The following is a 27736-nucleotide window of genomic DNA, read 5'->3' on the forward strand; positions in this document are numbered from 1 at the left end:
AATAAGAAATACAAATTGTTACTTCATCGAGGGACAGGTAATGGAAGGGAGGGAGAGGCAAGTCCTAGGACTTCATATGGGATTTCCACTGTGTTCAGCGCTAGAGGGACATTATGGGGATCCTACAGCTGAATGAAGAGATGGCTAATTGTAACTGCTATAACGGATAGAGCCTCAAATCTCAACAGGTAACAAAAGAGCTGTTTAAGATAAATAGGTAAACTCTGGTTAATAACATGGTGGCTAGGATATGTGAAAAATCTTTTCAGAAGGTCAAGGGAACTTTTAGAAAACTAAAGATTGTTATGAAGAGCAAGGGATGATGCCATTTAAAGTTAAAAGATTGAAATAGTCCTAAATTAACAACAGCCTAAGGGAGATTCTCAAGGAACCATTATTTGACCTTCCCTGCCCCCAAGACAAGTCAGGCATCTTTCCAGATAATCCCACTCAATGTACACTTCCCCTCCTACGCCAGCCATGTCATATGCCCATCATACACTACAGACAGTTCTCGGGTTACATTGGACTCGACACATGTCATTTCGTGGTTACGTCGCCATCTCCCATTTATTTATATATATAAAAAAAGGTCTGTCATTTCTATGTATGTACATATGTGCTTTATGGTTTTTATTATTTATTTACCACAAGTAAAGGTCAGGAATTGTTATCTTTCTTTTGCTTTTTTTACTGTTTCACTTCATTACTGCTGTGTGTGTGCTCCATGTGAGTGATGTAGGTGCTTATGTAGGTGGGTTCCGATTTATGGTGAAAATTGCGTTACGTGGCACCATAGGAACAGATCTCTGACGTAACCCGAGGACCTACTGTATATTGTAATTGTTTGATTTCTTCTTTCACTCGCAACTAGGCTATAAGCCCCCAAGAAAGCAAGAATTGTAGCTTCTCACACTTGCATCCCCAGAGCTCAGCACAGTGCCTGACACATAGTAGGTGCTTATTCATATTCAATGAAGCAGAGATGGAGAGATGGAGAGGAGAAATAGAGAGAGAGGAAAAGCACAAGAACTCAGAAAGTTCTTAAACCTTAGAAGGTAAAGACTAGCTATAGTCTTTTAGTTGTATAAGAAAGTAAATTAATTAGAAAGTAAATTACAGAAATGGGACAAGTTTAAATTTTTCATTTAAGTGCCTGAAGATTGGGGGAGGAGGGAGAACAGACTAGATTTCATTTTTGCTTTTAAGCTTTTCTTTGACATGCCATTATGTGAAAATAACTTTAAAATATAGTGAAGGAACATATTAGAATGAAACTGCCAATCTTTATTTAATATATAAAAACTTTACTTTGGGAGTAAATGCTACTTGTGTCTGAGTCCATCCTCTTTCAAAAGGGTAAGAGAAGAAAATTGTGAGCAAATATGCAGAGCAAACAGCACCTTGTGAAACATTTGTGCCTCAGATACTGCTACTTAGAGTACATGAATGCATTCACCGGGCTACATGTGCAAGTTACAGTGTTGGCTGTGCAAACAAGGGCACATTACTTTAGTCATTGATGGAGCCATTTTTGGAATCTTTTCAAAGTCTAAACAGTCTTATCAGAGAGTATAAATCTCCTTACTAACAGTCATCTTAAGTGAATTCTAGACTTATTTGAGAAAATAAGGTATGAGGCTTACAGGGATCCTTATAAAAGGGGAAAAGTTGTAAATTATTTCAGGAATTTGTTCATTTATGCAACAGTTGCACTTTCCTAAATATTTCCTCATGCATTTGAACAGGATTCCACTTCTTTCTAAACTCAGTCCTTAAGACCGCAAGCAAAATTAATACACAAACTGAGCAAAATCTCCAAAGAGATGACTATTAATTATAATCCACATCATACTGACATCACATATATTCAAAACTTCAGCCTTTATTGACCTTGATAAAGGCAATGTTTATATTATTTTAATAGACAATATACTTACATTTAGGATGCCGTTTTATTTAGCATGGACTGATACAAGTTTCACAGAAATATAAATACATTTGGCAACTATACATTTACATTTCTGTGACTTTAATTAATTTACTCTATCTCAAATTTTATGATAATATATTTCATGCTATTGCTCTTCTAATTTTATAACAAATAATCTCACATTCCAAATTACTTTCAATGAACTATTTTTCCCTCTGAATTTTTGTACCCTTGAAACTCTAACACGAAAGAAGAACTGTAACTGATCTCAGTAGTGAACTTGGATTGACTGTGAAGTTGATGAATGGATGATCAATGATACTTGCTTCTGCTCCTTGTTCAAGTGAAGAACCCTTTCTGTCAGGGTGGGGATTTGGGAAAATGTTGGAATCAATGACTAAGATAAAAGTTCTGAGTTATTAGAAGATTTACATCAGCCAGTTTCCTTATAATCAGGGACAATTAAAAGTTCCCTAGTGCACTGCTTAGGGGGGATGCACACTGGTGCAGCCACTATGGAAAATAGTATGGCGTTTCCACAAAATGTTAAAAATGGAACTCCCATTTGACCCAGTGATCTCACTTCTAGGACTATATCCTAAGAAATCAGAAACACCAATCAGAAAGAATGTATGCACCCCTATGTTCATAGCAGCACAATTTACAATAGCTAATATTTGGAAACAGCCTAAGTGCCCATCAGCAGATGAGTGGATTAAAAAAACTGTGGTACATTTGCACAATGGAATACTACACAGCTGTAAAAAAAAAAAAAAAAAAGAAAGAAAGAAAGAAAGAACTCTTACCATTTGCAACAGCATGGATGGACCTGGAGAGAATTATGCTGAGCAAAATAAGCCAGCCAGAGAAAGATAAGTATCCCATGATCTCACTCATATGTGGAATCTAATAATTAAAATAAACTCATGAACAAAGTAGATCCAGAGACTCAGAAGCACAGAGCAGACTGTGGAACCTCAGAGGGAAGGCAGGGGAGGGTGGGTGGGTGGGAAGAAATCAACCAAAGAACTTGTATGCATATATGCATAACCCATTGACACTGACAATAGGTGGTGAAGGCCTGGGGCGGAGGGGAAGGGGCGGGGGCAGGCTAGAAGAGGTCAATGGAGGGAAAAAGAGGACATATGTAATACTTTCAACAATAAAGATTTTTTTAAAAAGTTCACAGTGGAAAGTTTGCAGACACATTTCAAGTGTGAATAAAGTCTTAGTGCTTCTTAAGGTGTGGTCAGTGCACCAGCTGCATCAGAATCAACGGAGGTGCTTGTGAAATGTGCATATTACCAGATCCTACCTAGTACCTATAAATCCCAATCTTTGTGTGTGTTTTTAACAACCTATCAGAATCTCCATTCTGTTTTAATATTTTTTAAACAAAAGGGATTAATAATTAGGTACAAATGAATTATTTGATCAATAAAAATAGTAGATTCTTTTATACCTCCCAAAATATTTCAATCTAATATAAATTCTACCAAAAGAGACCAGAGGGTTCACTGTTTGGGATTCCTCTGCATGATGGTTTAGGTCAGCCGTGGGCAAACTACAGCCTGCGGGCCGGATCCGGCCCGTTTGAAATGAATAAAACTAAAAAAAAAAAGACCGTACCCTTTTATGTAATGATATTTACTTTGAATTTATATTAGTTCACACAAACACTCCATCCATGCTTTTGTTCCGGCCCTCCGGTCCAGTTTAAGAACCCATTGTGGCCCTCGAGTCAAAAAGTTTGCCCACCCCTGGTTTAGGTCTTCCCTCGTGTCACCTGCTTCTCCTAGGCTATTAGAAAGGAATCTGAAATGGACTTTCCAGAAGAGGGTGTGGAATCTGAAATCTTGCTTCTTTCCAAAATTAGGGTGGTTGCTCATAGGAAATCCCTCACGTTCTGGGATTCGTGGAACATCTCAGAGTTGACTAGCAGGACAGAAAGTTAGAAATGAAGAGGATCTGAAGCATGAAGGATTCAGCTAGTTGACTTGGGCCCAGTGCCTGGCCTAAAATGTTTTATGACTTGGCGAGATTCCCATTACATGTCACTCCTTATAGTTTGCATTTCCTAGTCCTTTCAAACATTGATTCTGTAAGGCCTCACATTCCTTTCTCCCATTCAGGACTAAAGACAGACTCTACAGGTTCTGAAGGAGTTCCCGCTCTTTATTTAGGAGTGAATGGAAAGTGCTAGGATTCATTAAGGGTTCCCTGTATTAATTTATTATTGATTTCTACTGGTTTCTCAGTTGGAAATGTTAGAAATCCCTGAAAACAGAAAAATATTTGTCCAGATGACCCCCTCGTTCCCCCCAACTTTTCTGTTAGGCCTATAAAACAGGGATGGGATAGCAAACACAGATAACATCAGTGGCCAGAAAGGTAACTTAAATGAATAAGTCATTTTAAGATAGTAGGAAGTAGTAGAAACTATAACAAAGTGGAGAATAAATGTTCAACCTGCAGGAATTTTTAAAAATTGCAAGCCAAATAAATCAGCAAGTTTTAAATATTGTTGGCATGGGTCCCTAAAAACGCTATCCTAAACTTCCCTTTAAATACCTACAATGATTCAGAAGAGGGAAAAAGATGAAAACCAACAACTATGGTGAAAAACAGAACTATCATTCAAGCTATTGCCAGAATTTAAAAAAAAAATTCCACTTATTAGAAGACTGATTGATGAAACTAGGTGGAAGAATAATCAAGCTATACCTACCTAGGAGTTATTAAGAGAGCCCTTTTTCTGTTTTCTACTGTCAGTCTGCTCTAAAGCACATTCTAAACACAAAATTTAGTAACTATACTTGTTCCAAGTGATTGTTACTTTTTGTGGAAAGAACAGTGCATGTCTGATACCCCTAAGTAGCTCTCTACCAATCAAAAACTACAACTCCCAGAAAGCACCTGGGAAGGAAGTAGGAAGTAGAGGCATTGTGAAAGGCTCTACCTACCATGCCAGGAAGAGGTCCCACAGAAATCCATCCTCAGACACTCCATATGTTGCACCCAGTGGAGAGAAAGAAGATTCCATCTCACTCCTAGAGAGGCCATGAAGAGGTTAGGAACAGTATATTTCAAACTGCCTAATATTCCAATCTCTGAATGTATCATAATTATTTAACCTATTTCCCATTCTAGGATAGTTGCTTAAAATATTTTTGACTCTTTTCTATGATAAACAGCCTATGATGAATAACCCTCACCTAAATCTTTCTCCAAATGCTTTTTCCTTTCAATAAATTCCTTTCATGCTAATTATCTCTAATTCTCTTTTGTTCATAATATATAAACATAGTCCTCTCATTATACCTCAATGCATTATTTTATTTGTTTACATTGTGAAATAACTGTTTAGTCTTTTAATAATGTGTGAGTTCCTCAAGGGATAGAGATGGTTTATATTACATTGGATAACAGGCAACTAACACAGTGCCTCATATACATAGATAGCTAATGAATATTCATTTACTTACTGGATGAATGATTGGGAATGAATGTTGAGGAAGGAGAGTTAGTGAAGAGTCCTGATGGCCAAATGTATTAGTTAAGACATGGCATTTTCCAATAAGCCAACTATGAAAGATCTTGAGCTCAGAAATGATCTAAGAGGAGTGATTGGAGGAGCTGTAAGTGCTCTATGTGTTGAGATCGGTCCAGGTGTGAGAATGAGGGCTTGGATAATCACAAATGCATATGGTGGCACTTTAATAATCGACATTGCCCAACTATTCAAATTGTAATTCTAAAAGCTAACATTTTATATAATTAAAAACCAAATTCCATTTTAAAAAACCACAAAACCGTCCAGGTCCCCTGTAAAAAATAGAAAGAAAAAGTTTATTCTTATAAAAGAGGATAACATAAATCCACAGTGCCTGTCCCATTTCTTTTCAGATAGATTATTTACTTACAAAGTTCAATGGATTATGCCATTGTGGGCTAACAATATTTGGGAAGTCTTTAAATCTGCATTCTTCCGCCATCTTCCTACCTGGATATTTTCATGACATTTGGAAAATCTTCAGCTCTCTGCTTGCATCAGTGATTTTGTTTGTCAAATAGAGATCATGGCTTCCACCCCCCACAGGAGTAGTATGAAGATGAATGGGAAAATGCAGGGAAGCACTGGGTTCTGAGGCATTTTGATCCAGAGAATCCTTTGAACACTGTGGATGGCTATCATTGTATCTCATCATATCTGAACATATTTTATTGTGGTTATTCATCTGCAGAATGACCTGTGACCTGACTAGGGCTATTTTGTTTGTTTTGTTTTGTTTTTTTTTTTTTTTTTTACAAATAGCAAACTACAATGAAGAACAGCTCTTTATTCATCTGTGAAATGTGTGGGGAGTGGGAGGTGATGAGAAGAGAATTACTGGTAATCTTCTTGAGTATATCTGTGAACATTTCCTCCCAGCCAGTTAGTTCCTGGAAGTTTGTATCGCTTCCACTTCTCCTAAAGCAACTGCTATTGTATGGTGTGAGTGCAGCTGAGAGAGTTCTTAAAACCCTTTAACCACTTTGTTGACTAACGCTTTGACTATTTGAACTGAGTCTGTTTCTGGTCACCATGAATTCTGTAATCTAAAAATATTGCCCTGTTCTCTGACTAAATAAATGGGATTTTTATAGGACATTGGCACAACACTGACATTTACTGAAATAATTTTTTTAATGTTCATTCAATTAGAACTAAAGCCACCTTCATGTGAAATAGACCATAATTTCTATCCATGTGCACAACTGAAGAAGCCAGAATGCAGTCAAAGTGAAGACATGCATGTAACCATCACACAGCTATGACATAGTTATTAAGTAATTCCATCCAGATTAGCATTAATAGTAATCTGGGCAAGAGTTTTTAATACCCTAATAGTTGGCTCTCTGAAGTTGTCAAACGAGAGAGCTTTGTACTATAGGCAGATTTACAGCCATCTCCTGGGCATTAGGACCAAAATTCCTGCTAAAATATTTATGTGTCATTTTATCATATCAGATTTTTAATTCACAGCATACTTCCACACTTGTCTAGAGCAGCCGTGGGCAAACTACGGCCTGCGGGCCAGATCCAGCCTGTTTGAAATGAATAAAACTAAAAAAAAAAAAGACCGTACCCTTTTATGTAATGATGTTTACTTTGAATTTATATTAGTTCACACAAACACTCCATCCATGCTTTTGTTCCGGCCCTCCGGTCCAGTTTAAGAACCCATTGTGGCCCTCGAGTCAAAAAGTTTGCCCACCCCTGGTCTAGAGTTTAAAAAATGGTTCTTTTTAGTAAACAATAAATATTTTTATATCTACTTTAAAGCTTAAACAGTTATTAACTTGTATTTTTTTCTGTTTGAGGACAATTTAGAAGGAAGCTGAATTTTATTTGCTTGATTAAAACATTCTAAATCACAATCAACATTTCTTTCATAAATTAAGAGATATTTTGTTTAAAAAGTATCCACTTGGCCAAGAGATGACCTGCTAGGGAAAAAGAAACAAGCATATTATTTGAGCAGATGAAATAGTTTAAAAGAGTAGAAACCTAACTTATTAGATGAAAAAGAGCAAACCACATTGCATTGCCTTTTCTCGTAATCAATATGCCATATTTTAAATTGCAGAGAAGCTATTATTAGCCTGGCGAAGACCATTTACCAACATCTTTAATATAAGCCTCATTGTGAAAAGGAAGAAAGGGGATAAATATATTTCTACATGTGAACTGATACATGTAAAATAAACCTGGAATATTGGCCTTAAAAACTGGTACATCTTGGATCACTTAAGTCCCTCTTATACTGGGAAAATCTTTCCACTGTCTCAGACTTCATTGTAATGATATCTATTTGTTGTGCTGAAACTTTAATTTGTGATCCATCCAGATATCTAAAATATTAGATGAGCTCTAAACAACTCCATTTTCCATGTCACATAAATTTTGGATAGTTTCTAGCTTTTTTTTGTCATTGATTAGTAAGGTGGTTTATGTTTGACCTAGGACATGGTCTCATCACAGTCCCATTTTCATGTCTGTCTTGATCAGGGCTAGAATTTATATTTCAGCATTTGTATTAGTAAAACCACCTCTTCCTTGCCAAAAAGAAAAAAGAAAGAAAAAAAAGGAGAAAAAGAACATCATGAGAACAAGATTGTCTTAGAGTTTAACTCCCATAACCTTACATCAGCAATATCATCAGTAATGTTCTAATAGCATTAAACGTCTCTAAAACACCATGTAATTTAATAGCACACATATTTCTCAATTCAATAAAGTATGTTTACTCAATTACTGCTTTTAACAGGTATCACAATCAGTACTTTCTTGGGAAAGATGGAAGCTTCAATTCTGCTTTTAATGCAAACTTATCAAATATTTTTCTATGCTCTTAATTCAATAACATTTATATAAGTGCCTACTTATGTATGCCAGACACTGGGAGAAGTCCTGAAGATTGAGTGATGATCCAATCAAAGTCTTGCCCTGGTAGAACTTATATCTAACAGTGGAGACAGGCGATAAACAAATAAGGAAGCAAATCAAGAGAAAACACTGTGTATAACAATGTCGGGAATGCTAAGTGCAATGAAGACAAACAGGCAGTGATAGGGGAAGGGAGAGGTTGGCTACCTTAGATACAGCAATCACGGAAGGCTGCCAGAGGAGGTAACATTTGGGCAGAAATCTTAATTAAGTGAGGGAAGGAGTCATGGAAGATATGGGTGGAATGTTCCAGGCACAGGGAAAAATAAGAATAAAGGTCCTGTAATGCAATCTTGCTTGGCATCATAATGGAAAATCAGAAAGACCAGTGTAGCTGGAAAATGATGGTGGGGAGTGAGATCAAACGTAGGCAGGGACCAAGACATGCGGGGCCTTGAGGTCACTGTGAGGACTCTGGATTTTATTATGAGTATTATAAGAAGTCATTGGTGGATCCTGCACAGAGTGGCATGGCCTGATTTATATTAAAAGACTCACTGTGACTGCAGAGCTAACTGCATAGAATGGGGAGAGCAGTTAGAGGCCATTGCAAGGGTCCAGGCAAAAGATGGCGGTGGCTTGGACCAGGGTGGCTGCAGTGGAGGTAGTGAGAAGTAGTCAAATGCAGGCTATACTTTTATGACAGAGGCTATAGGGTTAGCTGGTGAATTGTATGTGCAGGAGAGAGGCATTAAGATCATTCTAGGTTTTAGCCCTCAGCAACTTATTGAGAGGAGGAAAGGAAAATGCAGGATGGTGGAAAGAAATCCAGAGTTCTTTTTGGATGTGTAAAGTGTGAGATTCTTCTTCCACATGAACGTAGTGAAGTGAACTTGGCAATTGGTACATGCGCTTTCTACTGCTGTGTAACAACTTACCACAGTTTAACAGCTTAAAACAACACCCCTTTATTATCTCTCAGGTCCTATAAGTCAGAATTACAGGTCTGAGTTAGCCAGGGTCTCACCAGGATGAAATCAAGGTGTTGGCCAGGGCTGTGATTCTCATCTGAGGGTTAGGATCCTCTTGCAAACTCGCTGGTTGTTGGCAGAATTTACTTCCTTGCAGCTGTATGACTGAAGTCCTCGTTTTCTTGCTGGCTATCGGTCAGGGATTGCTCTCAGCTCCCAGCGGCTGCTCTCCGTTCCTTGCCATGTGCCTCCCATGGGGGTCTCACACCATAGCTGTTTGCTTTCTTCCAGGCCAGCAGGAGCAGGTCTCTCTGATGCTTCATCTTCTTTTAAAGGCTCACCTGATTAGGTCAGGCCCACTCAAGATAAGCTCCCTTTTGATGATCTCCAAGTTAGTAACCTAAGAACAGGCGTGATATCACATCATGTTCATGGGATCCACCCAAACTCAAAAGGGTGAAATTACATGGGTGGTGCACACCAGGGGACGGGAAACTTGGGGCCACCTGAGAATCCTGCCTACCACAGTTGGATATGTGATGGTTATATAGGCTGGAGTTTGGTGATATTTCATGGCTATTAAAGCCATGGGATTATATAAAATCACCTAAAGAGAGATATTGTAGATGACAAAAAAATAATAATTTAAAAATAATTATATATAGGGATGGGGAAAAGGTAGGTTTAGAGTTTTTCATATAAAAATGATACAGTAATTAACAAATACTATAAGAATAAACTGTGTTTTGTATACTCACAACTGTAGACCTACTTTTGCCCACCTTGTATAATGCTTGCTAAGTACATTCTATGTGCTAGGTGCCAATCTCAGTGCTTTACACATATTACTCTTTGAACTCTTGCAGCAATGCTTTGAGGGACCTACAATCCCTGTTTTACAAATTAAGACACTGAAGCAGAAAGAGGTTAATTCACTTGTCCAAACTCATGCTACTATTTAAGTGGTGGAGCCAGTATTTGAACCCAGCCAATCTGGCTTAAGAATCTGTACTCTTAATCACCACTCAATACTGCATCTTCCATTACAAGAGATGAGGAACAAAAATGAGACCTAAAGCTCCAACCTTTACGTCTACAAATAAGAGGAGCTACTAAAGGAGATGGTGATGGAGAAGCTCTTAAGTAAAGATCGAATCAGAAGAGCCAAATGTAGAGAAAACCATGAAAAAAAACAAGAATGATCAGCTAAATCATATTAATGCATTCATCATTAATGCATTCAGTCATTAAATACATATTATTTACTATGTGCCTGAGAGTATAGCCGTGAACAAGATGGGTGAGTCTTCCCTTTATGCAGTTTACATTGCAAAAGGGAAAAGGAGATTGCCAATAAACATGTAAATGAGTGCTTATCTAAGCTCCTTTCACACAGCACTAAGACAAAAATAAAACTAAATTTTTTATTAGGAATCAATAGGATTTACCCTATCAACATTTGCTTCACTTTTTGTATTAATCTGCTAGGGCTATCACAATAAAATACTACATACTGGGTGGTTTAAGCAACAGAACTTTATCTTCTCACAGTTCTGGAGGCCACAAGTCCATGATCAGGAGGCCATGGGGGTAGGTTTCTGGTGAGACCCACTCTCTGGCTTGTAGATATTATTTTCTTACTGTGTCCTCACACTGTCTCTCCTGTGTGTGCACGGGGAAAGAGGGAACGCTGGTGTCTCTCCTCTCCTAATAAGGACGTTAGTTTATTAGGTTAGGGCCCTACCCTTATGACCTCATTTCATCTTAGTTATCTCCCTAAAGGCCCTATCTCCAAATATAGTCATATGGGTGTTTGAACTTCAACATATGAATTAAGGGGAGGAGGATATAATTAATCCCATAACATATTTTGGCCCCTCAAAAGACTTCCCAACATGGGGGGAGGGGATGGAGAGTAGAAAAGTGAGCTTTTATATAGAAAAATTAGAGCAAAATATCAAAATACAGAGTCCCAGTTCTCCTTTAATATTAAAGAATGTGTTTGCTTAAAATTACAAAGCTCTTAAAGATATAAAAATATTAAGTGACACTTATTGAAAATTTTGTGAAATCTTTGAATTAGTGGATTTGAATGAGCACATTACTGATTTTTTTTTAAAAAGAACTGAATTCTTTTTTATTTATACACACTTACCCAGAAGTTAAACATTTTTATTTTCCATTCCATACGAAGCCATTTCCAGATTTGAAAATCATAGGTCTTTCCATGCTCACGAGTTCTACGTGACTGACCCGCCCCCGTGGCCTTTAGATGGCCAACTGTCAGTCATATGAGACTAAGACCCTGCCACATCAGGGTCAGGCAAGGGGCCAAAGATAAACAATCTCAAAGATGGTCAGATACACAGAAGGAGGTCTGGTGTAAAGACTGAGCTGCACCAACCCAATTCCCTCTTGCAGGAATTGTGAAGAAGCCCTGGGACCCGAAGTTGAAAGCAAGCATAGGAACTATGAAGTAGAGTGAAGTATGACAGACAGTAAGTCATGCTTTTGAGGAATTAATAACCCTAAGTATGCAAAATCCGAGTTAGAGGAATTGCATTGAGGACAAGGCGAGGAGGCACAGTCAGAAGCAAGAAGAAAATGAAGCAGTTTAGAGAGAATCAGACATGCAAGTTACAAAGAGTATAGTCAGTTCCCCAGATGTATTGGTGTAACCCAGGCATAGACTCAGAAATAAGAGATATGAACGGCAAAAAGGAAAGTCAGAAAAAAAAAAAGCCTAATTGGTGGAATAATGACACTTTTTGCATACCCCATTGATGTAGGTCAAGCATCCAACCTGATCAGAGAAAGAAGGTACATTACCACCCACCCTACTGGGCCTCTCCCACATCTCTGTGTATATTTAAAAAAATGAATGGCAGATACACACAAACCCCCCCAAATTTGTACCAGTGATTTCTTACTATGGTGTCAAGTAATAATATTGAACCATACAGACTTGGGAAAATGACTAAGTCTAGTGCTCTATTTTTTTCTACAACCTGGGACTCTAGTTCCTGCCTTTTAGGGTATTCTACATGGTCACGCACAAAGCAAGAGCTTCTTCTTCTTTGGACCCACTCAACAGTCCGTGGTCTTTTTCATCCTTTTTTTTCTGTCCCAGGAAGCACACACCTTATAAGCTGAAAGTCCTGCTTACCTTCTGTCCTCAATTTCCATTGCCGAAATAGGAATGTTTATTATATTGCTGGGAAGAGAGAGAAGAGGACGGGCATTAAGGTACTCTCATCTCAGGATGAGATAGCTAAAGAAAAGAGGATGTTCTACTATATGGAGTGAATCTCCTTCATAAGTAGCTTTTATATACTATTATAGCAAAAACCCTCCTTTCTCAAACTTGAAGTAAATGACAAAGAGCCCTCTTTTTTAAATTCTATTGATTTTTTTACAGAGAGGAAGGGAGAGGGTTAGAGAGTTAGGGACATCGATGAGAGAGAAACATCGATCAGTTGCCTCCTGCACACCTCCTACTGGAGATGTGCCCCCAACCAAGGTACATGCCCTTGACAGGAATCGAACCTGGGACCCTTCAGTCTGCAGGCCGATGCTCTATCCACTGAGCCAAACCGGTTAGGGCAAAAGAGCCCTCTTGATGTGGTCTCTTATAGTTTCACAGATTCATTCCAATAAACTCCTTTTTTATTAAGGTTAATGGGAAAGCCTTCCTTTACAACTAATACAAAAGTCAGTATCCAGATTATCATTAGTTTTGAGGGTAGTGGAGTGTGAACTATTGAAATTTTATTATGGTCTCAAACACCACTCAGCTTCTGCTTATACATTCACTATATATTAAAAGCATACTTGGACAACTGGATAACCACATGCAAAAAAAAAAAAAAAAAGAATTTATATCCCTACCTCACACCAAGTACAAAACATAGTTCAAAATGGATTAAATACCTAATTCTAAGAGATAAAAGTATACAAGTATTAAGAAGAAAATATAGATATAAACCCTGGTAACCTTGAATTTGACAATAGTTTCTTAGCTATGACAACTAAAGGATAAGCAATCAAAGGAAAAACTAAATATGCTGGACTTCATCTAACTTAAAAACTGTGCCTCAAAGGATACCATCAAGAAAGTAAAAAAGGAAACCCACAGATTGGGAGAAAATATTTTTAAATCATGTATCTAATAAGAAATGTGCATCCAGAATATAAAAAGAACTCTTACAACTAAACAATAAAAGGACAAATAACCCAATTTAAACAGTGGGGAACAGATTTAAATAGACATTTTTCCAAAGATATACAAATGGTCAAAAAGTACATAATAAAATGCTCAACCTCATTAATCAACAGGGAAATGCAAATCAAAACCACAAAGAGATACCACATCAGGTACACTAGCATGGCTAAATTTAAAAAGATAGATAATAATAGGTATTAATGAGGATGTGTAAAAATTTGAACCTTCATACAAGGCATGAAGTATCGACGATGATATAACATGGATGAATCTCAAGACATTATGCTAACTGAAAGAAATCAGCCAGAAAGCACCATACATCACATGATTCCAATTACATAAAATGTCTAGAATAGGCAAATCTATAGAGACAGAAAGTAAATTAGTGGTTGCTAGGACCTGAGGGGAGGAAGGTTTGCAGAATGAGTGCTAAATGGCTATATTGTTTCTTTTTAAGATGATTAAAATATTCTAAAATTAGGGACTGATAATGGTTGCATAGCATTGTGAATATACTAAAAACCACTGAATTGCACATTTTGGAAAAATAAATTTTATGATATGTGAATCATATCTCAATATAGCTGTGTATTTTTTAAAAAGCATTTTTAGATGTAGTAATAGGTTGACATAATTACTTGACCATATTTTAACCTTTATACTGATCTTTTATTACTCAGTTATTCAACAATCATTAATGAAGAGTCTGCTATTTATAGGTAATCTTCTAAGTTCTGGGACTAGAGAGTTGAACATGATACAATGCTATTAAGGAACTAATAGACTAGTGAGGCTAATATAAACATTATACAGTTTTAATACTATATGACATGTGCCATAAACCATAATAATGATATGGACCGAGGAGTGGCTAAGAATCTAATCTGTAGAAAAAGGGTATCTTGAAATTAATTCCTCTGCCTTCCTTGCCTTACTTTTTGGAGATCAAGCAGTCAAATGTCAGGAAATTGCAGAGACAGAAGAGAAACAAGAAGCCAAGAAGCCTGTTTTTCCCAGATCTACGCTATCAGTTGTTGGTGGGCATGAGGATATGCATACAAACTGCTGTGTTTCACTCAATTAAGCATGTCAGCTACTTCTGCCTTAGAGAATAGTACAGCTGTAAATAAACTTCTGTCTCTGTCTTCATTTAAATTCATATTTTATCATCAAAACCAATATCCCATGATTTCTTTGCAGTCAATATATCTGAACAGTTGACTAAATAGGTCCAGCATTTCCATCAAAGCAACTTAGAGACATGTGCCTATTGGTTTTATTGAAGGCAATAATAGATGTTTACCAAAACCCTTCACATCTCATCTGCTTATCATCACCCATCTAGAAATCCCAGTCACACAATCGCGTCAGTCAGATGTGCCTAATTCACTGAAGGATTTCCAGAAGTCTGCCTAAGTCTGAGTTGAGTCCGAGAGAAAATAATGAACTGACCACAGCCTCTTTAAAAACATACCCTGCACCCACAGAGCAGGCTGCACTAGTACATCTCGGTTGTGTATGTTTTCAGAGGAACACTGACCATTAACAAATTAAAATTACTCTGAAGTGGTTGGCAACCTCAACTGTAGTCATTTCCCCATTTATTTAACCTTAAAAACATTTCCAAAGATTTAAACTATTTCCTGTGCTTCATGGTATGGCTTCCCACACCCGAACGACTTTACATCATCGAAGGAGAATGCACAACAGGGAATGGTCAGAATCTAACGAAGAACAGTTTTATTTCAGCACAGCGGTATGGGTGGCTGTTTTTTTCTCCCTCCTCTCTTTAGTTCATGTGCTAAGAGAGCAGCCCTTAAACGGCCATGTTCCAACAGATCCATTCCCGGCAGAGCAATGAGGCTTCTAGGTAAGGCAAATGCCTTTCCCAGCATTCCCAGTAGCTGGTGCTGGGCTGTATCATTACAGGACCTGCCTCTTCCCTGCAGGCTGATTGCATTCCAGGAGCAAGAGCTGTGTACATCTGATTCAAAAGCAAACACGGGGGCACTTCTAGACTAATAAGAACGTGCCTAATTGCCCTTTGTTTATAGAAGTTTTTGCTAACCTTTTATGACCCCCTTGCCTTGGCCTGGCTGATCTCGCCAGAGGCAAATTGCTGAAGGTCTTTCCTAAGGTGATGTTTTGCTTTACTTTGTCTTTTGGTTTCCTTTCCTCAATTTTGATGGAGAGGAAAAGCGAGCTGCTCCAGCTAACAATCCCACACAACCCACAGCAAAGAATCCTTTGAAGAGAGGAACTAGGACTGTCACCTATTCCCGGAAACCTCATTCAAAGACAAACTCCTCAGCCCACAGGGAATGCCTGCAATATCTACCCCAGCACCGAAAAGCACATTAAAATCATTTAATACACATGATATTAAAAATACAAAAGGAAAAGAAGCCTTCCTGTCACAACTTGCCAGAGCACCTGTAGGCCAGCTGCCTTGTGCCAAGTCACTGAAGCACATGTGGTCTTAGAATAATGTAACGCACACTCCATGTTCACTCTGTCCTCATGGAAAAACAAACAAGAATACTTCCGCCCAGACTTTATCCTACAGCATTGGCCTTCATTACAGACTTCTATGGCCCCATCTGTGTTGTGGGGACAATCTGGGATTTTTGTTGTTGTTGTTGTAACATGTTATTTTTGTGTATATAAACAGTTCATGATCAGAATAAAAAATGGCCTGAGTAAATGTTTAAAAATTATATTCAAGTGCTATCTTCCTGTTCTTGGTTAAGTTGCAGATCCCATAGACTACTGGATTATAAATGTTTTTAAGTGCAAAGTTTTACCTTAGAATTTGCTTTCTTCTTAAATATATGATTCAAGTATCTATAGGTAAATAATAAAACAATTCCATTGAGCTGTATGTTATAGCCAGCTTAAGTCATTCTCTCAGGTTTTCATTTATAATCAAAAGAAAGTTCTGTCTTTATTAAATGCTCATCCAATTCTCACCTTTGATTTATTAGCCCCATAAACATAAGCTTAGTCTCTCCACAGGTCAAGGAAGGTAGAGCCTCCTATGTCAGATCAGCTCCCCTTTCTTTCTGAGAGGGTGCCTCAGAATAAACCACAGACCTTTATAGCAATCACTGAGGTTTTGTTGATTTGGTCCTAAGACAGTAAAAAAATTAGTGATTCTTCAAGCTATTAACCCAGACAAAAAGATGGCTTTAGAATCCAAATTACAGTACATCCCAACTATGAGAAAGCCATGGATTCCTTAATATTTTCATTATAAACCTGAAAAGTTTCCAAGGGAGGCTTTCCAGGATGTTCTTTTAGTGTATAATTTATTTGAACTGAAAATACCAGCCAGACATTTGATTTCCTTCCCTTCCAGTTCAAATTATTGTGGCCTGCAAGGCACAGTGTAGGGCTGAATTATCAAAGTGTTTGAAAGTCAGACCTGCTTGACCCTGCCACTTAGTAGATGTGTGGTATTGGTCAAGCTCTTAAGCCTCAGCTTCCTCATCTGTAAAAATGTGGTGAATAACAGTACTACCATCACAGATCTGTTTTACAAAATCAATGCAATAAAACATATAAGACGCTTAACACATTGTTTAAGTAAATGCTGAATAAATGGTGCTGTTATATTGTAAAAAAAAAAAAAAAAACACAAAACAGCCAGAGTCTTATTACCAGTAATAGAAATAGGTCCCATAACCTCTACCTATATTTCCATGTTTGCTGCTAACACATTCAAAGACTGACTATGTACTTAACATTTCTACTTTATTCTTTTCTTTCTACATATGGTGGTTAAGTTGATCAGTTAGTTAATATTTTTAGGATAGTTAATTTGAACTCAGGAACAAACATCAGCAGAAGATGGGGGATTCCAAGAGCCTTGGATCTGTAACATAACCTCTACATGCACTAGCTGCAAAGGATTGTGCATTGCTACCCCCAGGAATGGAGAGATTATATTTGCAGTTGTATATGAGAAGGTTGGCCCATACTAGGCAGGTACATCAATGGATGGGAGAGATACAGACAAAACTGGGTACAAGGCCATCCCCGGAGAAGGGAGAAGTAGTTCAGCATTATAAAAGGAGGTTAAAGGGGGACTTTTACTTTATTGGAATGTATTAATTGCTTAATTTATTTTACACACGACATATAAAAAACATTAAACAATTCATTAAAGACTAAATACATCATCTGTCTTAGGGAAGGCTAATGCGAGGGCCAGAAAGTCTGTACTTAAGGATTGCCACGTTGACAGCTAAACAGCTAAGCAGAGTTCCCTGAGTCAAACTGACCAGGCTCATGTCCCAGCTCTATCACTGACCAGCTCCTTGGCCCCACAATATCTCAGCTTCCTCAGCTATAAAATGGAGGAAATAATTATAACCATCCTCAGGGCGTTATTGTAAGGATTAAATGAGTTAATGTACAAATACTAGTATGCAAAACTCTTGGAAGTGTGCCCAGTGCATGTTACACTAGACAATATTACTATGAGTGTTGTCATCAATTATTTAAGTCATATTGTTGAATGTTATCACCGATCATTTTTATTTTTAACAAGTCTCAGAAGTGTTCCCTTCAGCGAGTAGTATAGAAGTTGGAAAGCCCCTCCTGTCTATCAACAGAATCAGAGGATTCTGTTCAAGCTGGTGGGTGAGGGGCTCAGAAGGTGTTTCCAGGAACATTGTTGTCATCAAAGGCTGACTTGCTGATGCGGGTGGCGAGGTCAACATGAGAGGCCAGCTCTCTTGCATCAAGGAGACAGTCATGTGTTCGCCCAGCAATTTATTTCAGAAAACAGAGGCAGGTTGCACACTGCCCAAACCAAAGCATGCTAAGGCCTCATCACGTCCCAGGCCCTGTGCCAGCTGCTGAGGGTGCTGAGGAAGAACAGTCTTCCTAGAGGACCTCACCGTCCCGAACAGAAGCCCAGAAGAGGATTCAAATCTCCTGCTCGGCTGATCCCCACCACGACCGTATGGCCCTACACAAAGCACTGACATGGATTCTGCCCCAATGAGTGCCTAATTTGTTCAGCGTTATTCTTTAAGTCTAAAGAGGAGATGACCCTTGCCCTCGGGGAGCTTACATTTTACTGACAATGGACAGTAAACTGGCCATCAAATTCACGTGCAGATTAATTACAGTTTCTGATCAGCTCTGTGAAGGAAGTATAGAGGCTACTGTGAAAAGGGATTGTGAAGCAAGAGGATCCCTTTAGATAAAGCAGTTGAGGAAAGGTCTCTGAGAAGGTGAGTTTAAGGTCAGTTCCATGCAGGAGCGAGCCACCAGCTCTGCAGGAGGAAGAGAGTTCTAGTCAAAGCAAGTCTAAGTATGAAATGGAAATGAATGTGGTATGTTCAGAGGAATACCCACAAGCCAGTGTGGCTAGAGCAGTATAAGGCAAAGGGAGATAGTTATAGAGGCAAGCAGTGGCCGGATGACAGTGATGCAAAGTGAAAATGGGCAACTACTTTAAACGTTCTAAGGATTTAAGATGGGAACGACAGGACCTGGTAACATTTCTCCTCTTTACATCTGTGAGCGTAAAGGAATGACTAATTAGGATGTTTGTCTAAAGAGGTGCTAGAGGACACTGTGTTTCAAGGCCTAAAGTGGAGCAAAGAGAAGCACTTTACAAATAGCTTCCACAAGAATTTGTCCTTTGTCCACAGTATAAGGCATCACTATTGCCATTTTATAAATAAGGAAACAGAGATTCCCAAAACTTGGGATCTTGCTTGAGGTGGCGGAGTGAGTATGTGGCCAAGCCAGGCATGGATCTTGTCTCCTTTCTGCTAAACCAGACCAAGAGGGACAGGATAGTGACTCATGATGTCTCCCTCACTGTCTGAGGAGGAAGAGAGGCCTGTGTTCCTGAGGTGGAAAAGTAAGTGTGGCACATGTAGTTGGGAGACAGTCGGAGAATATCTGATCCCATATGGAGGGGGAAAGATTTTTAAAATCACAGCCCACCAAGCCAGGCCAAATTCAGTTAGTCCTGGTCAGACCAGCCCTTCCTACTCACTCCTGTGACTGCAGGGAATTTAGAGAGGATTTGCTTCTACATCTTCCCCAGTCTCTAGCTCATTGTTTTGTTTGTTTTTATTGATTTTTAGAGAGAGAGAAAGGAAAAGGGATAGAGAGATAAAAACATTGATTGGCCGGCTAGACAGTATTACAAGATTTTTATGCGTTATTCTATTTAGTCATCATCAAACCCAAATGAAGGACTTAAAGACTCGAGAGGTTAAATAACTTAATGTCACGTCCCTGGTCAGTTGTAGTCAAGAAACAAACACAGGCCTGTAATGATCTCAGAGCCTTTGCTGTTGCCACTACTTTGTTCTACTTCATTGAACATCACTGGGTTCATTTCCATCAGTAAAAATGAAAAAAATGAGAGGAACAAAGTAGGTGATCTCTGAGGTCCTTTCCAGTTTGAGGAATATTATTATGTCTACATTTAAATGGCTTTTAAAACATGAAACCTCCATGGTTGTCCTTGGAATGACTGATGTTATCACTGGTGATAGCAAAAAGAAATGAAAAAATAATGCCTGCTCCCAGTCCTTTCTAGCTGCTAAAATGATATTAAAATTCAAAATCAATGGCTTGGTTTGTATAACACCATATGTGTCTTTCTCTACAAGCCCCCTTCCCAAACGCCGACTTGATGTTCTTTAAAATGGCAGAACAGTGTACAAATTTCATAAATATAAAGTAGAATTCTAGCTAACTAAATGCAGGACAAATGATAAAATTAACACATTTTGATTTAAAATCCCAATGAAGTAATGTCAAATATCATTAATAAATGCCAATAGTAGTTAAATGGGAGCTTTCTGATTGACGAAATGCATAATGCGGATTGGAATGGTCATACCTGAACTCAATCAATCTTTGCATTACTGAAAGGGGAAAGCCAGACATTATTTATCTCATGATGTCATGCATTGGGAGTGTAAACAGAACCTATGAAATATTATTGCCTAAAAAGATTTCACGTGGATCACTGAATTTCTAATATCTAACTACAGTTCCCCAGGAACAGAAGGACAAGGAAGATATCAGGCAAATCAGAATTTCAAGTACAACTTATTAAATTTGTCTAAGAAATCAATGGCATGGGGAAAAAAGGAGAGGGGATGAGTTACCGAACAAAAGTGATTTTTAGAGATGAAACCTCTAAATGTGATATGTGAACCTCCTTTAGGTCCTGATTCAAAGTAAGTGTAAAAAGACTTACTTGAGGTCTTTTTCCAGCCATGAAGCGTATCAAAGATTCAATTATCTTCCCCAAATAGAAAACTAGGAAACTAGAGTGGAGGAGTGAAATAGCTATTTTCAGTCATTGGCCAATGTGTACAGAAAGGTTCTAATCCCTGAGAGAAAGGAAATAAGAGATGATTCTCAGGATCATGCTTGCTTTCTGCCTGAAGGCTTGTTGCAGACCACAGAGGAGGGTAGAGGTCCCCAGCAGAGCATGGCAGCCTTGCTCAGTTAAGGAGAGAGATTAGATTTCTGGGAGACTGAAGCGACTGGAAGGCACAGAGTAAGTTCTGGGAGCGAGAACCTATGCAGAAAAATAGCTTCAGAGTCCCTTAGAGTCTTAGCTGAATACTAAGCTCTGCACGCGTAGGGCAAAAATTCAGGAGTCTCGGCAAGCAGGGCCTCAGAAGCTGTGGACTGAAGGGTTCATGGAGCTCACACGGGGCTTGGAGGGGTTCTGATTCTCACCAGACAAGGTGGAGTCTTGTTGATCACTTCAGGTGTTCAGTACAAACCAAGAAAGGTTACACCTTAGGAGGGGGACTAAAATATTCCTAAAGTATAACCACTCTGAAACCACACTAAGGAAAGTTTTTTAAAGTCTAAGGAGGATCAAAATGAACATTAACCCTTTGCAGTCCAATGTTATTTTTGGAATTCAAACAGTCTGGTCCAAATTAATTGACGGGATTGAATGTTGAACTTTTTAAGGTTCTTATTGCTCGACGTTGGACCTGCTCCTAGTGCCTGGTCTGTCGAGTCAGCCTAGAGGTTGGACCGAAAAGGGTTAAACTGCCCTAGCTGGTTTGGCTCAGTATATAGAGCACCAGCCCACAGACTGAAGGATACCGGGTTTGATTTCTGTCAAGGGCATGTACCTCGGTTGCAGCTTCAATCCCTAGCCCTGGTCAGAGTGAGTGTGGGAGGCAACCAATCAATGTGTCTCTCTCACATCAATGTTTCTCTCTCTCTGTGTCTCTCCCCCTCCCTTCCACTCTCTTTAAAACTCAATGGGAAAAATATCCTTGGGTGAGGATTAACACACACACACACACACACACACACACACACACACACGAACATTAAGCTAAACTAAACACCAGAAGAAAGACCAACACTCTTTAAAGGACAACTAAATCCAAATACTTTATGATACAATATTCACAAAGTCCACCATAGAACAAAAAATTATTAGACATCTCAAGAAGCAGGAAAAAGTGATCCATAATCAAGATTAAACATTTTCAATAGCAACAGACCAACACATGATAGAGATGATGTAATTGCAGAAACATTAAAAAGCTATTTTAACTACATTCAAATATTTAACAAAACACATGAACATAGTGAAAATGTGAGAGATATAAAAGTAAAACTTTGAGAATTAAAACAACAACAACATGATATCTAAATTGGAAAGCATTAGACACTCCAAAGGGGAAAAAAATTAGTGAAATTGAAGAAGTCTCTCTCCCTTCCTCTCTGTAAAAAATCAATAAAATATATTTTAAAAAAAAAGAATGTATCTCAGTGGTCTGTGAGACAAGAGCAAGTGGTCTAACATATGCGTATTTGAAGTTCCAGAAGGAGGAAGAAGAATGACAGAATACAAATGTTAGAGGAAATAATGGCTGAAAATTTCTGAATTTGAAGATATACAAAACTCAGTGGACTCAAAGAAGGATATATATGAAAAACCCACAAACAAAAAACCTCATCAAGGCAGATGACAATTAAATTTCTCTAGACATATCCCTTACGTGAACAAGGGTAAGAAATCAAGGGTAAGTAAGTATGTGATCCAGGAAACAATAGAGCAATGTCTTTAAAGTGTTAAAACGGGTGAGGAGGGGAAACCCCTATCAATCTAAAAATCTAAATCCAGCAAAAATATCTTTCAGAAATGAAGAAAAAAATCAAGGCTTTTTCAGAGAAACAAAAATTCTGAGAGAATTTATTTCAACCCAATCAATCTGCATTACATAATTTATTAGAGGAATTTCCTTGTGAAGGAAAAAAATTTAAAGATGAAAACTGTAAGCCTATAGCAACCACTAAAAACTAAATCAATAAGCTTTAAAGCAACAGCAGCCATAAAATAAAATCATGAATTTATATAATATTATTAACCAAGGTTACCCCAATAAATTTAATTTTTAAAATTCTCAGTTAATGCAAAAAAGGAAAATAAGAAACAAAGAGATATGATGAATATTTAAAAAAATCACAAGATGGTTGACTTAAAACCAACCAGATCAATAATCATCTTAATTGTGAAGGATGTAAATTACAACAAAAGCAAAGATTTTTATAATTAACAAAAAGAAAGAGCAACTATGTACTGTCCACGAGAAAGATAAATCTTAATGTAAAAGGATGGGGGAAATACACCATAAAAACATTAACCATGATCATGACAGCAAACATCTTATTCTTTCTTGCTTGCTTGTGTTTTAATGAGGTGATGCTGTGCAGTAATTCCTAGAACCAGCCGGGTCTAACAGATGAACATGTGCCACTATTAAAACTGAGCAAGAAAGAATGTTAGTAGACTTCAAACTAAAAGTACACAGGAGAGATAGGCAGAGGTTTGTGCTTTATTTGGTATGAATTCAAGCTAAATGAGCATTCTGATGGTGTTCAAAGCAAGGCCCTACGCCTCTGCAGTTTGACCTCTTATCTGTATATGAAGCCGTTTCAGGCCTCCTCCTTGGCAACAGAGAGCCTGTCCAAAAAGTGTTCACTGAGAGTTAGAAGGAGTAGGCTAGGGACATTCTGAAAAATGATTTCATACTTTGGGTTTATTCTTGGTTTCCCAGGTAACCATTTTTTATAAAGTCTTGGCATCTTTTGGGTTAAGTTATAGGGCAAAATGCTATAAAATTAGTGGAGCATGGCTCTTTTGAGGTCTTTGAGTATATCAAGCAGTTCAAGCCAAGCTTTGGCCTGGGTACCACAACTAGCTCCTCTCCTCCCACCCTCTCTGGTTACCCTGCCACAGAGAGGCAGTGGAATAGCAAAGTTTTCACTGAATCATCAGGATATATTTCAACACTGGGGAGAACAGAGGGAAAACTTTCTTTACAAGTCCTAATATTAATTCCTATCTCTTTAGCAAGGTTCATGATGAAGGACTTAATCTGTAAATTTTTCCTGGGAACTCTGGAATACAGAGTTTGACAAACAAAAAAATTGTGTACATGAGACATTTCTACCTCCTGGAAAAATAGGAGCAGAACAGGAACTTCAGGAGAAATATTGATAATGCTCATGTCAACCCTGCTCCCCATTCTTTTTGTTGTTGTTGTTAATCCTCACCTGAGGATATTTTTTTTCATTGATTTTTAGAGAAAGTGGAAGGAAGGGACAGAGGGAAGAGAGAGGGGGGGAGAGAGAGAGAGAGAGAGAGAGAGAGAGAGACATCAATACATCAATGTGGGAGAGACATCGATTGGTTGCCTCGACTCAGGTACATGACACTGACCAAGAATCTAACTAGCATTCCTTTGGTGTGCATGCTGATGCTCTAACCACTGTGCAACACTGTCCAGACCCCATTCCCCACCCTTGAACAAAGAAAGGCAGAGTAGTAAATCTTTGCCAGCCCCTGAGAGGGAAGTTCCTGAGAAACAGAGTAGCTGTACCAAGGCATAGGATTGTTAAGCACATCATGGAATAGAGATTCAATTGGGAATGGAAATTATGTCTCACAGGCAGATACTGCACCATGACCGAGCCTCTGGAAAAACTAGCATGAACCCTTCTTTAGCAAGAAAGACATCATCTACGTACCAACTTTCAACTTCTGTACTTTCAAATTCATAAAGTGATTGCCCACAGCAAAAGACTGTGGACTCTGCCTGCCACCACAGGTGCTGTTATTGGTCATGTTGGTCCTTTTAGGCTCAACCATCCTTTGGTTTGTCAGTTTTCTACACTGTGGTTGTTTCTATTTCTATTATTTCTGACAAGTGCTTAATTTTTGATGAGTACAAAGGCACTGAGAACTTTGAAAGCGCCATTAATAAGAGGTAAAAATGACAACAGAACAAATTCAAAAGTTAAAAAAATTTATATCAAAGTGGCAAGAAGATGTCAGATGACCACAGATTTGTAGGATGAATCATTCATCAGTAGGAACATTTTTGAAGGGCACAGAGCAAATCATGCCAAGTGTATGCTTCTGGGCCTGAGCAAAGGAGAATAACCAGCAAAAGACAAGGAAAAGTGATTGATGAAATGGAATAGTTAGCCTTAATATGGAAAGCCTATTAGCCTAATATTAATTCATAAAAAGACCATGAGGGTGTTAGAGCATTTAGCTATGAATTCTGCTGCATAAACCTTTTTGTCTCAATGTTTCCTACAGTTCCATTGTTTCCAGGCCTATTCAAGTCTGCACTACGTCAGAGTAAGTGTTGAAAAGGCTGTCCGTGTGAATACTGTACTGCTAAGGTATGGCTGACATCACTTGCAGAGGTCCTGGGGTCAGGTGAGATGGGGCGTAAGTAGAGGATGGTCATGCTGCAATAGAATTTCCAGAGGAGTAAAACTGGTTTACTTTTTCAAAAAGATGCCCAATAGAGCACACATTAGCACAAAAGAACATAACATGCCTGGTTTTAAAGTTTAAGTACACCCTTAATCATGAAGGACTTAGGAACAGCCACTTAAATCCCATCCTCTGTGAAAGTAGAGGTATCTGGGATGGATGGAAGCTATCTTTCACATCTTTCCTGCTGCTCTAATAGAGGTCATGACTGGAGATGGTCCACTGCAGACAGACGTCAACCCCAATCCGGATGAAAGCAGCGGCAGTTCTCAGCAGGGTACTGGGCCTCCAGTTTTGGACGTGACAAAGCAGAAGGAACAGGAAACTATAAGGGCAGCGGAGTCTCTTGGAGCCATAAGAAGATTTTAGGAAAAGAGTTGAAAAGAAGGGCCTATGTATTCTTCCCAATTCTATCCTTTAGCACAGAAGGGGGTGAGTTGGCAGAGAAGAAATCCCAGGGCCTCCATAATTCCACCACCAAGGCTGGTCTGGTTCAATGAAAAAGGGCTCTTACATGCCCACAGAGGGAGTGAATAAGAGTTTAAAGTGCTCAAAAGGTGCTTTTATTGAGTGATAGGTATGTATTGCAGCACTGAAGTGAAGTGAGAATTCATTGAACATAGTTATTTAATTCTTGCTAAGTAATAGAATTCCTTTGAGGGTATGAACCATCTTTGTTTAGGCATCTTTGTTTATTTGGGGAAACAGTTACAAGCAAACTGAAATGGATATGAATTGAGGTATAGAGTGAGCTAAGCTGATGTCTGTATGAAAATAAATAGGAATTTGGGGGGAACGGTGTAAGAGGTACATGAGCTGGAGAGGAGAGGGAAGAACAATGAATGAGTTGGAGACGGCAACACGGGAGAAAAATTCCCAGTATCAGGAATCGACACGATACCTTAGAAGAAACATGTCAAGTTCCCATTTAGATTTCACATTGCACAATCCTAGTCCCAAACTTCAGTGAAGACTGCCATACAGTTTTGAGTCTGTATACTTTAAATAAAAAGGGATTAGGGTCATACCCAGTGGATGATATGATGCTGGAAAGGAACAGGAGGGAAAGTCCAGGATGGCCTAAAGACTTCATCGCAAGTAAGAATTCAGAGTCAAAGCTCACTAACAGAAAGCCTCACTATCATGACCACCATGGGTGCACGTACACACACACACACACACACACACACACACACACACACCCTCCTCCTTACCATAACCACCATTGTCACCATTTATCATCATCACCAAGAACACCAGATGCACCACTGTATATTTCATGGGGTTCAAACCAATTGTACCAAATTTTTAAAGGGAGAAGTATCCCAAACAACTGGAGATCTTGTACAGCACCAGGAGTAGCTGAAATCTGGGTCTGCACTCTGATCTCATTTCCACCTCAAGGACAGCACAGTTCCAAACACTCATTGGTTTTTTCTTACTCCTTTCCTCTTAATGCCCTCCACAGCATTTCTGAGAGATGAGAAGAAAAGTCTCAGAAAAAAAATTACATAGACCTTGAGGCAGCAAACTGCCCTCTATTTAGGCGCTTCCCCTAATACTTCAGGGAGAAATGTTCATTGCTTCTAGTTCTGGCAGAACCACTATCTATGTAAATATATTGATTTCCTATTGGTATGGGAAATAGGATGTAGAAATCTTCAGCTACAGCTGCTGATATTTAGAGCCTCTGATAGGTCAGAAAACCAAAAACATCTAGAAGTCAAGGTGTGTTGGGTGTCTCAGACATATCAAACTGCAAGGAACTCTCCATTGTCAGAGACAAATCTTTTATCTAAAGGAGGTTTCTGAGACTCGTTCAGGAACTTGTAATTAATTTTTTTTTGCTTTTGTTTTTTGCTTAAGCCCTGATGGAATGCAGAATCTGATACGGAATCTAACAAAGATGGATAAACCCTACAGCTGTGATGTCATCTGGATTTTTGTGTAGGGTGTGCAGCTAGATCATTTCCATGATCAAAATACCTCATTACGTGTACCCACCAGACATCAGAAGGACTGGATCAGCCACGTGGTCTATTTCTTCAGGTTTTCACAAGACAGCCTGTAAGTCCTATCTCCTGCATCAACTATGGCCAAAAATACTGTGTTTGTATCCTAAGCATTTTCCAACAGGCATCTTTTTGCTCTAATACTTTTGCAAAACATCTTGCTTTTCACAATAAGTTGACTCAGAAAATCAATATACCCACTAGGTGTTAAAAATCAAATATGTATTTAATGTAACCAGAAAACTTACTCTTTATGGAAACCGTAGCATGCGCGTGCGCGCTCTCACACACACACACACACAAGTGTAATGTAAATGAACCCCCCATTCATTGGTTCTATAAGTTCGAATATA

At 38.5% G+C, this 27736-nt stretch overlaps 1 long non-coding RNA gene across 2 annotated transcripts in view; it reads left to right on the top strand.

Annotated features, from left to right (window-relative positions):
* Nucleotides 1-27736, top strand: part of LOC111827227 — a 41275-nt gene that overhangs the window by 9624 nt on the left and 3915 nt on the right. Inside the window, exons 2-3 of one of the 2 annotated variants that reach the window (XR_002830724.1) lie at nucleotides 25204-25311; nucleotides 27238-27438. This is a non-coding gene — a long non-coding RNA (uncharacterized LOC111827227). The remainder of the gene's footprint in view (nucleotides 1-25203; nucleotides 25312-27237; nucleotides 27439-27736) is intronic. The other variant, XR_002830725.1, reaches the window with a different exon arrangement.

This window comes from Myotis lucifugus, unplaced genomic scaffold (genome assembly GCF_000147115.1).
Source record: "Myotis lucifugus unplaced genomic scaffold, Myoluc2.0 scaffold_144, whole genome shotgun sequence".
In the NCBI taxonomy this organism is placed as follows: Eukaryota; Metazoa; Chordata; class Mammalia; order Chiroptera; family Vespertilionidae; genus Myotis; species Myotis lucifugus.